The sequence below is a fragment of the Canis lupus genome, chromosome 31 (genome assembly GCF_048164855.1).
Source record: "Canis lupus baileyi chromosome 31, mCanLup2.hap1, whole genome shotgun sequence".
NCBI lineage: Eukaryota > Metazoa > Chordata > Mammalia > Carnivora > Canidae > Canis > Canis lupus.
Window position 1 is genome coordinate 28,235,385 of NC_132868.1, and position 16,580 is coordinate 28,251,964.

Sequence of the window (16,580 nt, forward strand, 5' to 3'; positions counted from 1 at the left end):
CTTTCTAGTTTTAGCCACTTTCTAGTTCATAGCCGGGACCTTCTCACTGTCCTCATATGGCTGAAGGGCTAGGGATCTCTCTGGAGTCTCTTTTCTACAGGTACTAATCCTATTCAGGAGGGTGCATGACCTAATCACCTCTCAAAGTCCCCAACTCCTAATACCATCATCTCTGGGGGTTAGGATTCTATACATGAATTGGGTAGAGGGATGACCATAACAGTCATTTCTCTACTTAAAAATCTCTAAGTGGCCTCTCATTGCCCTTAAGAAAAAATTTTAAAATCCTTAACATGATCTTCCAGGTCCTACATAATTGTTACTGCCATTTTGAGCTCTTGGTCACCATGCCCCAGCCATATAGACTTCCTTCCATACCCCTCAAACTCCTTCCCATCTCAGGGCCTTCTTACGTGTTTGTTTCCTCTGCTTGTTCTTTCACTACCTCTTGGTAGGGAAACCCTTCTTCAGGTCTCAGCTTGAATATCACTTTTCCTTTAATCCTGATCCCTCAGGCTAGACTGGATTCCTCTTTAGTTAAACTTTTCTTAAAGTGCTCTATTCTTGTTCTTTATAACAGTCATCAATAATAATTATATGGTTATTTGTGTAATTATTCTTTCAATGTCCATCTTTCCCACCATTATAAACTCCATGAGGGCAGAGACCTCACCTGTTTTTTTTCACATTTTATCCCAAGTCCCTAGAGCATTTCCTAGCACAATAACTGCTCAACAAAAAATGAAAACAAATGAGGGTAGATACCAAAACACAGTAGAGTTTAGTTTATGAGAGTTTTAGTATTAAAGTGAATCTATAATCAAGCCAATCAGTAAGAAATTAGTTATCTTTTTTGAGCTTTGATAGCCATATACTATGGGCCTAGTCAGTTTTGTACACATCAAATACCCCTGTCTTGTTGAGTAGAATAAAAATGTCTTTTTATCTTTCTGTCTCTTTTATTTATTTTTAACTTTTTTTTTTTTTTAAGAGATAGAGAGTGCATGCGAGCAAGGGGTGGGGGGCGGGTGGGGAGGCAAAGAGAAAATGGCAAGCAAGCTCCATGCCCAGCATGGGGCCCAACACAGGCCTCCATGTCACAACTCCCAAGATCATGACCTGAGCTGAAATCATGAATCCGATGCTTAATCAATTGAGCCACCCAGGCACCCCTCTGTCTCTTTTAAAGCAGTTACAGAGTCCATTTTGTCTGGACTTTCACTGGAAAGTTTTTTTGAATCTCTGAGAAACCTCACCATGCACTCACTTCTCTCTTGGTGTAGGTCTGGCCAGCACAGTTTCCTCCACTGTTGCTAACCTCTCTGGGCAGCGTTTCCTGACACTCGAGAAGGGAGGTACCTTGTCTTGCTCTTAGATTCCACCAAGACTGTTCCAGTTATTGCTTCTCTGTCTTGGATCTCAGATATAAGTCCACATGCTGCTTGCCAATGATATTGCTACTGTTGCTGCTTGTGATTTCCATTTACCTGTTTTTCTTTTTTTTTAAAGATTTAATTTATTCATGATAGTCACACACAGAGAGAGAGAGGCAGAGACACAGGCAGAGGGAGAAGCAGGCTCCATGCAGGGAGCCCGACGCGGGACTCAATCCCGGGTCTCCAGGATAGTACCCTGGGCCAAAGACACCATTTACCTGTATTTCTTTACTTGTTCCCAGTGCCATGACATCTCACTATTTGGAAAATTATTTTCATTGGAAATAAATGAATTTTTCCTCTCTTCAGATCACTTGAAACATATTAAGTAAAATGATCCTAACATCATCTCTTCCTAGTTTTTAATCTCTAAGCCAGTTCCCTATTGCATAGGGCAGACTGTAAAGAGGGCCCATGATCTCTAACTACTGGTATTCATGTCCTGTGTAATCCCTTTCCCTTGAGTGTGGATGGGATCTGTGACTTGCTTCTAACCAGTAGAATACAGTAAAGGGGATAGGATTTATTTGGTCACACGGGTGTGGTTACTTACTAAGATTGTAACATCTCTATTACTGGAAGATTTTTCTTGCAAGCTGCTGTGTTGTGAGCTTCCCTAAAGACAGAGTCATAGAATAAGGAACTACATGTAATTATTTACCTACAAAAAAAATGTGTAATCAAGTATGACTTTTGCCTGAAGAATGCTTAGAATTATTCCTTCTGCCCCCAAGAATCACATATATGTACATATTTAGAAGTAATACCTTTTATAATTGATTGCATCAGTTCCTGTCTTAAGGAAATAGGTCTGCAGCTACTCCTTCCTTGATTAAACCTCTATCATGAATAGGACAACTCCTACTCTAGCATAGATATTTCTCTGAAAAACTGATGTCTGAATGTCTGGTTCCATACCATGTATATTATATTAGCAGTATGTCTGAATTAGAATGTATCTGATCGTTAAAATGGCTAGATGTGTAGGGTAAGCTGCAGGTTAGCACTGTCCAATACAAATATAATGCAAGGCACATATTTAATTTTAAGTTTTCTAGGAGCTACATTTAAAAAGTAAAAGAAAAAGGTAAGATTGATTTAATAATATATTTTATTCAACCCAAGATATCCAAAATAGTATAATTTTAATGTGTAATCAATGTAATAAAATTAATGAGCTATTTTGTTTTATGTGAGTCTTTGAAATTCCATGTTTTTTATATTCGTAGCATATCTCAATTTAGACTAGCCATGTTTTACATGCTCAGTAAACATTTGTAGCACTGGGGCACCTGGATGGCACAGTCAGTTAAGCATTTGACTCTTAGTTTTATCTCAGGTCATGATCTTAAGATTCTGGGATTGAGCCCCATGAGCAGTTCTGCTCAGCACAGTCTGCATGAGATTCTTTCCTCATCCCTTTCCTTCCCCTTCTTCCCCTCCCCTTGCTCTCTCTAAGATAAATAAATGAATAAAATCTTTAAAAAACATGTAGCACGTATTGAACAAGACAGCTTTAGAGCTTTTCATGAGCATGTTAAACCATAGGCATAATAATCCATACAACATTCTGTGTAAGGCCGCTGGATTCTTTTTTTTTTTTTTTTTAAGATTTCATTTATTTATTCATGAGAGACACACACAGAGAGAGGCAGAGACATAGGCAGAGGGAGAAGCAGGCTCTATGCAGGGAGCCCAACATGGGACTCTATCCCAGGTCTCCAGGATCAGGCCCTGGGCTGAAGGCGGCGTGAAACCACTGAGCCACCGAGGCTGCTGGCCGCTGGATTCTTTTGAATTAAAAATGCATATCCTAGGGGCACCTGGGTGGCATAGTCGGTAGAGCATCTAAACTCTTAGTTTCAGCTCAGGTAGTGATCTCCGGATCATGGGACTGTGCCCTGTGTGAGGCTCCTCACTTCACACAGTTTGCTTAAGTTTCTCACTCCCTCTCCCTTTACTCTTCCCTCCCACCCCACATGTTCTCTCTCTCTGAAATAAATAAATCTTTAAAAAATGCATATCCCATGTACACATGTAGATATAACAGGATCTAAGTGGGTAGGTAGGCATAGATCAAAGTAGGGAGCCATACTACTATGATTTCCCTAGTTATACAGTGGATCCTTGGCATGTGCAGATTTCATGTTTGTAGTATTACCTGCCCAAGAGTGACTCTTGTGAATTTGCTGTAGTTCTTAAAAATTTGCTATGGTGTGAATCTGAACTGGCCTGACTAGGAGCAACCCTTTGTTGGGATATAAGCCTGTCTCACCTCCTCTCTCTGTATTTCTCTACTTATTTCACAAGTACTAATGTTCATTAAAAGCCTGAAGGAGTCAGTTAATTTTATTGTTTATGTTTGTGACACTTTAGGGAAGAAATCACATATGTAGTGGAATATACAGACTTGGGGTCATGCCCATGCTAAGGCTGAATCCTTACCCAATGTCACATTTTGATGGAGCAATGAGGGTCTTGTAAGACTAGATTGGTTTTTCCTGCCTGATTCCACTTAAACAAAGTCCCCATGAAATGTCACACTCCATTTATTGAAAGTTTTCTTTATAGCATCCTGCAATTTTTCTGTCTTTTCCAGATATTATGTTATCTTAATGATATTTGTTAATATTGCTTAATGAGCCAAAGAGAAAATTCTTACTCTTAATAAATTATTCCTTTCAGAAACTTTCCATTTTAAAGTTCCATGAAGGAGGAACAAAGGACCTTTACCTGAAGATATTTAAGTACTCTTCCATCAGATACAACTAATTCTTTGTCATAGAGGACTAGAGTATTTCTCAAGAATTATCCAGACTTATGTCTCTACCTCTTTCTCCTTGATGTAGATGAGCCATGTTATGAATATTTCTTTAATTTTAGTAGTAAGTACACAGGTGTTTATTATATTTTAAATATGTTTTAAGTAGTTTATAATTTTACAGAATTTTAAGGAAAGGCCATTCAACTTGTTCTTTGATCTCTTTCCAGTAATACAGGGTTTCTCCACCCTTGGCACTACTGACCTTTGGGTCAGATAAATCTTTGTTTTTAATGACTGTCTTATACATTGTAGGATCCTTGGCCTCTGCCCACTAGATGCTAATATCTTATGTTCAGCCATTTCTGTTCCTACAGTCATTGTTTATTTTGGACCCTAATCACTTCACCTAGATTCCATTTCAGTCCCTGAACTAGCCCATATATTCAATATCCTACCTTGCTGTTATGCCTTCCATGTTGCCATAAAAATAATAATGCCAGGCACCTGGGTGGCTCAGTTACTTAAGTGTCCACTCCTGATTTCAGCTCAGGTCATGGTCTTGAGGGTTGAGGGTCGAGGATCATGGGGTCAAGCTCTACCGTTCAGGCTCCCTGCTCAGCAGGGAGTCTGCTCTCAAGTAGACTTCTCCCTCTCCCTCTCCCTCTGCCCCTCCCCTGACTTGCACATGCACTCTCTCTCTCAAATAAATAAATCATTAAAATAATAATAATAACAATAGTACCTATAACTTATTTAACCTCTGCTATGTGCCATGTAAGTATGCCTTTGCTCATTCATTAACTCTTGTCTGGCATGATGAAATTGAGAACAGAGAAATTAAGTGACTTGCCCCAGATGACGCTGCTAGTGAGTACAAGACAAGATTCAAATTTAGTTCTGCTTAACATCAAAGCATGTGATTTTAATGTCATCACACTGCCCAAATATAGTGTCTTCCTAAAACATGAGTGAAACTTGTTCCTTCCTTTTCACAAACTTTCTGTGGCTTCCAGTTCATGTCTGACTAACATGACCTCTCTGTTCCTTTAGGCATCCTGCTTCTATAAGTATTTCCATGTATACTTTATTTTTATCTTACTAGACGGTGACCATTTTTCCAAATTTGCCACACATATTAGTGTTTTTATGTCTTTGCTTAAGCGGTTTCCTCAACCTGATGTGCATTTTTCATCTCCTTTTCTTTTCTAAAAGTCTAATCGCTGGTCAAAACCTAGCTCAAATACGTGTTTTTTTTTTGCCCTGTGAAACCTTTCCTGATATGCCCACAATGAATGGTTTCTTCTTCAATCTCACAGCACAACATTTGTTACATAAAGCTTTTATATTGTCCTGTTCTACTGAGGACTTTCCTACATATCTGTCTGTAAATACCGGGAAGGTGGGGATCACTCCTTATTTATGCTCTGCGCATTCAAAAAGACTGAGGTGGCTAACTAGAGGCTTTCTCTTTGTAGCTCTGTGGTTCCTAAAACACATCATAGAGGAATTTTTAGAAAACACACACACACCTCAATAAAAATTGGTTGAATACATGGACAAGTGAATGAGTGAATACATGACAAAATATTTATGAGTTCTTTCTCTATGTGCATTATAGAAAGTTTAGAAAATATAGGGGAGAAAATAAGTAATTCATATCCCCATCACATAGATTTTGGAAAATATCCTTCTGGTCAGCTGATACTGAGAAATGGTTTAGAAAATCATCTCTGAGTACCATTTGGTATAGAGTAGACCTAAGGGGCAGAAGGCTGCAGTTGCACGGATCCCTGACCTCTCAGAGAAGTATAGTTATATCAAGTAAGGCTGGACACATCAAAAGATTATATAGGCATATTTATATACAGATATAAGATTCAAAAGTGTATGGAGTGAAAAGTAAATCTCCCCCCACTCTTGTCTTTCAACCCCTAATCCTCTGCCCCAGAGGCAACAATTGTTATCAATTGATTTTACAGATTTTAAAAGATGATTATTCCAAATAATACTTACTTTTTATATATTACTCATATCTTGGACAAAAGATGCAATTAACACATATATTATCTAAATAATAACCCTGATATAGCTAGAATTATCAGTATATTAATTTGCAAACTAGCAATTATTTTTAAATACAGGTGAATCAAGTCTTGAGGTTGCAGTAAACATGCTGTGTTTGTCCATTGTGGTGGTTTTGCTTTTAGTGGCTTAGAGTAGTGCTTCTGGAGAAAAATCACATAACCATGTAGTTTGACATCTTCAAAACTGTCTCCAAATCATTTCTTTGTTTTCCAAATTCTCTCTCTTATGTGCGGGTATTTTAAAACTTTCTCATTCCTCAAATCTCTGACTCTGTCACTTTCTTCCCTCAGTTTTAGCAGGTGACTTTGCCTCTTCTTCACAGGGAAAAAGAAATGAATCATCAAGGTTTTCAGACACATTCGTGCAAATTTTGGAAGGAATGTATGTATCATAGTCTATTTTGTTTGGAAGATATTCTGAGGTGTGGCTCTATATTGATTCACAGGAAGAGCTAAGTCAAATCATGGGAAAAATAAGATTGAACGATTATAACAGGGAGATAGGGGAAAGAAGTGCATAGATGGACATCTTCAGATTGTGCCCAGACTAATAACTGTGTCCCACATGGATGCTTGTCAAGGACCCCTACAGAAGAGATTCTCAATATTCTAAAACTGGCCTTTTCCCAGGCATCTAAGTGTGTGTTCAGTAGCCTCATTTAAAAAGTCTTTGTAGGAACACCTAAGTGGCTCAGTGGTTGAGCATCTGCCTTTGGTTTGGGGCATGATTCCAGGTCCAGGGATCGAGTCCTGCATTGGGCTTCTGCAGGGAGCCTGCTTCTCCCTCTGCCTATGTCTCTACCCCTCTCTCTGTGTCTCTCATAAATAAATAAAATCTTAAAAATAAATAAAAGTCTTTGTAGTGGCAAGGAAGGAGATTATTCCTAGGTTCAATATTAACACCCTCCACCCACCTTCCCGCCAGAACTGACTCGGCTACTACAACTCCTGAGGGCCTAACATACCTGCTGTAGTGACCAACAACTGGGTCCTGATCTTGCCCTCAGCCCTGGAATACCAAACCACCATCTAATGGAAGTTTGATTATATAGGCTTCTTTCCATCATGGAGAGGGCAGCAGTTCTCCTCACTGTAAACATATATTTGCTATAAATATAGGTTTACTTTCCTCACATGCCAAAACTTTACCTGCATTATTACCTATAGTCCTATTGCATTCCTAATTCATCATCATAGTATTTTATTAACCATTGCTTCTGACCAGAATATTTGTTTTTTGGTGAATGAAGTAAAGTAAGTACTGGGCTAATGCTATTGATATTCACTGATCTTACCACGTATCCCATCATCCAAAAGTGGGTGGGCTGTTAGAAAGGTAGACAGTCCTTTGGGAGACCAAATCAGGAAACATAAAAGTGCTTACAGGGAGGTGGAGGTTGAAACTGACACCTGGTCTTTTGGGATTCCTCATGCTTCATGAACAAGGTAAGGGGATTACATGTATGGGCTGAAGTGTTTGATTTAGATTTTAAAGGCCGGGGGACGGCGGGGGGTGGGGGGCGAGGAGGGAGAGATCTGGAACCTAGAGTATCCTTTGCCTCCTTCTACTACCATGCCCAGGGCCAAAACCAATGGAAAAAAACCTCAGGAATCTATATGCTGTTGCAATTTTTGGTTTGTAATTTTAAGTTTAGAGAGAAAGATGAATAGATGCTGAATAGCCAAAGGGATGAACAGTGGCACTTATCTCATTTAACACCTTTTCAGTCCACTATAGTATGCCTTTCTGGGCTTTAGAAGCTAGAATGTTGAAGAGTATGTTCAAGACTCCCATGAAGTGTAGCAAGGGTTACTCATGCTTTCTGCCAGGCAGATGTGCCTCTGCCAGACTTGGCAGGCAGAAGTGAACATCACAAGGCAGAGGTCACATAGTTCTGGCAAGCATAGATGTAGAGGCTTTTGTTTTTTTCTACTGCAGCTGTTGTAGAGATTCTAGTGACCAGATCCTGATTCATGGGTATCAAGCATCAGGTGGTGACAGCAAGAACCTATCTTTTGGAAAGTACGCATGGTGTCATTGGGCTTTTTCCTGGCTGTGTTGTCAGTGACTGTACAACAACCATGCTTGGTGTCTTGGCCTTCCCAAATATTCTGTAAACTAACCAATACTGTGGAATAAATCTCTAAACCAGTGAGTGTGTACTATGTTGTCTAAAACTACTACTCTAGTCAACAGCCAGAGGAATAGGATTCTCCAGTTTTGAAGAAGGGGCAGATATTTGAGAATCAGACACAATAACTACCTCATCTTCCATTCAGTCCTCAACCACTGAAATTTGGCAGCTGCCTCCTCTGCTACTACTCTTGTTAAGATCACCAAGACTTTCCTGATGTAATCTCTTGGCAACATGAGACCCTGTGCCCACCTAACACTTTTCTGGAAATATCTCCCTACCTTTACCTTCTTTACACATAATTTTCTGGTTCTTTCTTCTTTCTCTTCTGCTAATCACTTAAAGATGATACTTAAGTATCACTTAAAGTGCTGTATTGTATATCTATCGATTTTTTTTTTACCCTACATATTATTTAGGAGTGATTTTAGGTTGTCTCTACTTCATAGCTTTAGTTAATCTCTACAGTGCTGACTTCCAAATTTATTTCTTCAGGGCAGTTATGTCCCCTAAGCACCAACTGCATTCTGAATAGCTCTACTTCATTGTCTCATAAGCACTTTAAACACAGGATAGACAAAACAACTCATTAGCTTCCTCCTCTCATCTCCTCAAAATCCCTCAAAACTAGCAAACTAGCAAAATAATACTCATTATATTCCCTACCCTGGTGAATGGCATCACTGCCAACAGGATTGCTTAAGCCTTAACTGGGTGGGTGCCAACTTTCACTCTTCACTCTTCTTTGCTTAGCCAAACAATCTTCTTGTCCCATTATTCCCACTTTCCTAAATACTCTCAATTCATCTCTACTGCCTTAGTTTTAGATACCATCATCTCCAGCCAGTTTACTGCAGTGGCCTCCCAGTGTGTCTCTCTTCCTGCGATCTTGCCTCCTTCTAGTTCATTCTTCATGTTGAAGACAGTCTAATACGTCTAGAACATATGTCATTTATCAGATATATCATTTGCAAATATCTTCTCCCATTCTATAGGCAACTCCTATTGCTTTTTAGTTTTGCTGATTGTTTCCTTCACTGTGCAGAAGCTTTCTGTTTTATTTTTTAAAATATTTTATTTATTTATTCATGAGTGAAACAGAGAGAGAGGCAGACACAGGGAGAGGAAAAAGCAGGCTCCATGCAGGGAGCCCGACACAGGACTCGATCCCGGATCTCCAGGATCACGCCCCGGGCTGAAGGCAGCGCTAAACCGCTGAGCCACCCAGGCTGCCCAGAAGCTTTCTGTTTTAATGAAGTCCTAATAGTTTATTTCTGCTTTTGTTTCCCTTGCCTCAAAAACATATCTAGTAAGAAATTGCTTTGGTTGGTGTCCAAGAGGTTACTGCCTGTGTTCTCCTCTAGGATTTTTATGGTTTTAAGTCTCACCTTTAGGTCTTTCATCCATTTTGAATTTGTTTTTGCATATGGTGTAAGAAAGTGATCCAGTTTCATTCTTTTGCATGTTGCTGTCTGGTTTTCCCAACACTATTTACTGAAGAGACTGTTTTCCATTGGATATTCTTTCCTGCTTTGTCAAAAATTAATTGACCATATAGTTGTGGGCTCATTTCTGGGTTTTCTATTCTGTTCCATTGATCTAGGTATCTGTTTTTGTGCTAGTATCATACTGTTTTGATCACTACAGCTTTGTAAAATAACTTGAATTCCGGAATTGTGATGCTTCCAGCTTTGCTTTTCTTTTTTAAGATTGCCTTGGCTATTTAGGGTCTCTGTGGTTCCATACAAATTTTGATAGAAATTGCATTAAAGGTGTAGATTGCTTTGGGTAGTTTAGACGTTTTAGAAATATTTGTTCTTCCAATCTATGAGCATGGACTATTTTTCCACTTCTTTGTGTCATCTTCAATTCCTTTCATCAGTGTTTTATAGTTTTAAGAGTATAGACCTTCTGTCTCTTCATATCCCTAGATATCTTACAGTTTTTGGTACAATTGTAAATGGGATCCATTCCTTGATTTCTTTCTGATGTTTCATTATTGGTGTAAAGAAATGCAACAGATATCTGTACACTGATTTTTGTGTCCTGAGACTACAGAATTCATGCATCAATTCTAGCAATTTTTTAGTGGCATCTTTTGGGTTTTCTAAATAGAGTATCACATTACCTGCAAATAGTGAAAGTTTGACTTCTTCCTTGCAGATCTGGATGCCTTTTATTTATTTTTGTTGTCTGATTGCTGAGGCTAAGACTTCCAGTCCTATGTTAAATAACACTAGTGAGAGTGGACATCCCTGTCTTGCTCCTGACTGTAGAGGAAATGCTTTCAGTTTTTTCCACTGAAGATGATATTAGCTGTGGGTTTTTCATGTATGGCCTTTATGATGTTGAGGTATGTTCCCTCTATCCCTACTTTGTTGAGGGTTCTTATCATGAAAGGATGTTGTACTTCATCAAATGCTTTTTCTGCATTTATTGAAAGGATCATATCCATATGGCTCTTATCCTTTATTAATGTGGCCTATCACATTGGTTTGTGAATATTGAACCACCCTTGCAGCCCAGGAATAAATCCCACTTGATCATAGTGAATGATTCTTTTAATGTACTGTTCATTTGATTTGCTAGTAGTTTGCAAAGAATTTTTGCATCTGTGTTCACCAGGGATATTGGCCTGCATTTCTCTCTTTCTCTCTCTCTTTTTTAGTGGAGTCTTTCGTTTTAGAATCAGGATAATTCTAGCCTCATACAATGAATTTGGAAGTTTTCTCTCAATTTCTATATTTTGGAATAGTTTGAAAAGAATAGGTATTAACTCTTCTTTAAATGTTTAGTAGAATTACCCTGTGAAACCATCTGGCCCTGGACTTTTGTTTGTTGGGAGATTTTTGATTACTGATTCAATTTTTACAGTTGTCAGTCTGTTTAAGTTTTCTATTCCTGTTTCAGTTTTGGTAGTTTCTGTGAATTTATCCTGTTCAATTTATTGGCTATAATATTTTGTAATATTCTATTATAATTGTTTGTATTTCTGTGGTGTTGGTTGTAATTTCTGCTCTCTCATTTGTGATTTTATTTATTTGGGTCCTTTCTCTTTTCTTTTTGATAAGTCTGGCTAGGAGTTTACCAATTTTATTCATTTTTTTGAAGAACCAGCTCCGGTTTCATTGATCTATTCTCCTGTTTTTCTTTTTAGTTCCTATATCATTTATTTCTGCTCTAACCTTTTTTCGTTTCTTCTGCTGACTTTATGTTTTGTTTGTTGCTCTTTTTCTGGCTCTTTTAGGTGTAAGGTTAGATTGTTTATTTGAGATTTTTCTTGCTGCTTGAGGTAAGCCTATATTGCTGTATAGCTAGCCTGCTGTATAGCCTATGTTGCTTTTATGACTGCTCTTGCTGTATCCCAAAGGTTTTGGACCATTATGTTTTCATTATTGTTTGTTTTTGTGTATTTTTAAATTTCTTCTTTAATTTCTTGGTTAACCCATTCATTCTTTAGTAGCATGTTGTTTGACCTCCATGTATTTGTGGTCTTTCCAAATTTTTTTTTGTGGTTGACTTCAAGTTTCATAGCATTATGGACAGAAAATATGCACAGTATGATCTTAATCTTTTTTGTATTGGCTGAGGCCTGATTTGTGACCTAGTATGTGATCTATTCTGGAGAATGTCCCTTGTGCACTTGAAGAGAATATGTATTCTGCTGCTTTAGGATGAACTGTTCTGAATGTATCTGTTAAGTCTATCTGGTCCAGTGTGTCATTCAGAGCCATTATAATTGTTAGATCTTTTTGTTGGATTGTCCCCTTTATTATTACATAGTGTCCATCTTTATCTCGTTACAGTCTTCATTTTAAAGTCTATTTTGTCTGATAGCTACTTCGCTTTCTTTTCACATCTGTTAGCATGATAGATGTTTCCCCATCCCCTCACTTTGAATTTGTAGGTGTCTTTGGGTCTAAAATGAGTCTTTTGTAGGCAGCATATAGATGGGTCTTGTTTTTTGTCCATTCTGAGACAAAAAATGCTCCAATACTGTGATTGGAGCATTTATTCCATTTACATTCATAGTAGTTATTGATAGATGTATAGTTAGTGTCATTTTCTTACATGTTTTGTCATTATTTCTGGAAATTTTCTCTGTTCCTTTCTAGTCTTTGTCACTTTTGGTCTTTTCCACTCAGACTTCCCTTTAATATTTCTCACATGGCTGTTTTAGTGATCATGAACTCCTTTAGCTTTTGTTTGTATGGGAAACTCCTTATCTCTCCTTCTATTCTGAATGATAGCCTTGCTGTATAGAGTATTCTTCTTGGCTGCAGATTTTTCCCATTCAGCATGTTGAATATATCATGCCACTCTCTCCTGGCTTGCCAAGTTTCTGTGGAGAGATCTACAGCTAGCCTTATGGATCTTCCCTTGTAAGTTAGGGACTTCGTTTGTCCTGCTGCTTTTAGCATTTTTCCCTACACTATACTTTACAATTTTAATTACAGTATGTTTTGGTGTTGGCCTGCTTTTATTGATTTTGATGGGAATTCTTTGTGCCTACTGGATTTGGATGTCTGTTTCCTCCCCCAGAATAGGGAAGCTTTCACCTATTATTTCCTCAAATAAACTTTCTGCCCCCCTTTTCTCTCTCTTCTTCCAGGATTCCTATGATATGAATGTTATTACAGTGATTGGAATACACTGAGTGTATTTTCATGATGTATTTATAATTCTTCTCTCTTTTGTTCAGCTTCATTATTTTCCATTATTCTATCTTCTATATCACTTATTCATTCCTCTGCTTCCTCTATCCTTGTGGTCATTACATGTAGTTGGTTTTGAATCTCAGTTGACTTCATTTCTGACTCATTATTTTTTTAAACTCTTTTATCTCCACAGTAAGGGTCTCCCTGATGTCTTCCATGCTTTTCTCAAGCCCAGCAAGTATCCTTATAATTGTTGTTTTAAATTCTCCATCAGGCATATTACTTATATCTGTTTTGATTAGATCTCCAGCCATGACTTTTTCTTGTTCTTTCTTTTGGGATGAATTCCTCCATCTTGGTATTTTGTCTAGGTCTCTGTCTTCTCTGTGTTAGAAAAGCCTGTTATGTTTCCTGCTCCTGAGAGTAATGGCTATATGAAGAAGAGGTCATACAGTTTCTTGGACCTGGTACTTCAGGGAATGTCTCTGGTACGTGCTGCCTGCATTCTGCCGCTGTGTTTTAGTTACTCTATCCCTCAGGTCAGTTGTCTGCAGAGCCTCTCCATGTTGGCAGCAGGCAGTGGCTGGTCCTTGATCCGAATGTGGTGAGATTTAACTAGGTGTGCTCTGATCTGCCTGTTATAGGAGACCTGATGCTACTTGCACGAGAATTGAAGCCTTCCAGAACTCTCTGGTGAGTGGACATGGTGCGTGGGGGGTTTCTGATGGTCTTTTGTGGAAGGGGCTCACTGTGTTGGGCCCTAGGCATACTTGCCTGAGAAAAGCAGTACCAGCAGAGTGCAGGAGGGCGGGACTTGGTGGAAGCAGGTTAGGGAGTCACTGTTGGCACTGTGTTGCTTACTGAAACTAGTTTATGCTGAGGGATGGGGGAGGGAAATGGTGCCAGCCAGGTCCTTTGTACCTGGAGTGGGGTCTCTGTACTTGCTTCTCTCAGGGAAGCCCACCCAGAAGAGTGAATAAATTCCCGTCGTGTGTCCTAGGCATTTTTCAAATCTCTGTCTTCACACTGTCTCTGCCTGCCTGGAGCAGCACAGTGCACTTTGGGCTCTATCCCAGCCAAGCCTGCTGACTTTTAAAACTTCAAACTTGAAGGACATGCTGTGGCAGGGCCTGTGCTGGTTTTCTAGGAGAGGGCCTATTTGTGCTAGTATGGATACAGGTTTGGCCAAGAAAGATGCCAGAATGCAAGGGTGTAGGACTTGGAGCAGACAGGCTAAACAGCCAGTGTCTGGGTTAGCCACCCTCAGCAGGTATCTCTGCACTTATGCTGAGGGGCAGGGGAGGGAAATGGCACCCACTGGCTCTCTTATCCCCAGAGAGGTACCTCTGCGAATGCCACCTCTCACAGATGCATTCTGGAAGAGTGAACACTCTCTCCCCAGGCACCTTAGGTGATCCTCAGATGACACTATCTGCCCCAGGGTTGCTTGCCTGCCTTCTCCCCAGGAGTAGGGCAGCACCCTCAAGTCTACATCTCAACCAAGCCTGAAACTCCTATCTTTGAGCCCTACGGGTTGCAAAAATTCATGAAAATCAGCCCCTCTCATTTTCCCAGCCAATGGCTTTAGGGAAGTATTCTTCTGCGCATCCCAGTGCACTCTACTCTCTCTGCAACTGTAACTTCTGATTTACTCCTCTGTCTTGCTCAATACACCTAGCTCTGGGAGGTAAGAGCTATGTCTATTTTGTTCACTGTTAATGATTCCATCACCTAGAAAATTATCTGGCACTTAAATATTTGTGAAATGAGTGAGCAGTTGAGACAGTTAATAAGGTAGTATATGATAGAAGAGTAATAATTATTCATTAATTACTCCCTAGGACCATAATTGCCAAAAATTTAGCTGAGATGAAACAGAATTGCATAAATCTAAACCATGGTCAAGCCCCTTTTCCTACATCAGTGATATCAGCAATGTATTTCTTTATACTATTACCAATTTAAAAAATGTTTTATTGAGGTACAACTTAAAATAAGATGCACAAATCTTAAATCTGAAACTTGACTTTTACACATGTACACACCTGTGAAACCACTACTCAGATTAATACATAGAACATTTCCAGCACCTTAGAAGGATCCTTTATTCTCTCTTCCAATCAACATTTTTTCAAAGATTACCATCCTTCTGACCTTCATTACCATAGTTTTGTTTCCCTGATGTTGAACTCCATGTAATGGGATCATGAGGTATTCATTTTACATATTTGGCTTCTTTTACTCATCATGTTAGTAAGATTTGTTCTTTTTGTTACTATATTCATTCTATTGTATGAATATGCTTTACTTTTCCATTCTGCTGTTGAAAGACATTCGGGCTATTTCTAGTTTGAATATCATCAATAAAGCTATGATGAGTATTCTCATATATACCTTTTGGTGGACATAGTACTAATATATGTTGAGTTTAGCCAGGTGAGGATTTGCTGGGTCATAAGATATGTATAAGTTTAGCTTAAGTAGGTATATTATTAAATATTTTATCAAAGTCATTTTAGCAGTTTATACTCCCATCAATAAGTATATGAGAGTTCCAGTTGTTCCACAACTCTGATATTATTTCATATTTTATTTACTTATAAAAAATTACAATCATCTGAGATGAAGACTGAAATTATAAATTGCTGTGATACTTCAAAAGTATTCAAAATACGTTTCCTGAGGTTGGTTAATTTTTATTCATAAAATACTAAGAATGGCTATTATTTACTGAGCATGTACTGCTTGGTAGGATATACTTTACATAGGCTGCCTTACTTAATCATCACTACACCTCTGTGAAATATTGTTATCCTCATACTATGGATGAGACATCTGTAGCATAGAGAGACATATATCATTTAATATAGACTTTTAAAGAACTGTCTGGAAGTGCCTGTATAGATTAGTGAATGCAACCACTCATTGTAGTGACAAAGCCAGTTAACACGGCAGGTTGCATTGTATGACAGGAAGATCATCCAGTTTGTTAGAGGTAGAATCTGGATTGACAACCAGATCTCCTAACTTCTTGTCTAGTATTGATAACAAATCAGCAGTGTACAAACTATGTAATATTAACACTAATTAAAACAAACACATTTGGCAAAAGTACTTCATCCCTTCGGAACTGTTATAATGGTTTTGTTTTGTGGAATAGATTGACCATGTCCTAAAATGATTTTAAAGGTTCAGGCAAGGTCATATAAGAAAAGGATTCATGTTTTGTGGTGCTATAAACTAATATAATTGATGAGGACTCATTAAGAAAATGAACATAAGAAAAATCTTACTTTTGCCAATGCTACAAAAAACACATAAATTCATTTCTGGAGCCTGTTATTAGCCAGCCTCATATATGAAGATTCCCACCACCCACTTATTCCTGTCTCCTGGTGTTCATGCCCTGGTGTAACTCCTCTCTTATATTGTATTGGAGTTGGTCTGTGAGACCAATAGAATTCAGTAGAATTGATGTCACTTTGGAGGCTAGCTTATAAAGG

At 38.6% G+C, this 16,580-nt stretch overlaps 1 long non-coding RNA gene across 5 annotated transcripts in view; it reads left to right on the forward strand.

The window, feature by feature from the left end:
• Positions 1–16,580, forward strand: part of LOC140622241 (uncharacterized) — a 111,560-nt gene that overhangs the window by 19,835 nt on the left and 75,145 nt on the right. For 2 of the 5 annotated variants that reach the window (XR_012021991.1, XR_012021989.1), the window contains exon 4: positions 13,722–13,770. The exons of the other annotated variants lie outside the window; for them this stretch is intronic. This is a non-coding gene — a long non-coding RNA (uncharacterized lncRNA). The remainder of the gene's footprint in view (positions 1–13,721; positions 13,771–16,580) is intronic. 5 annotated transcript variants of the gene reach the window in all.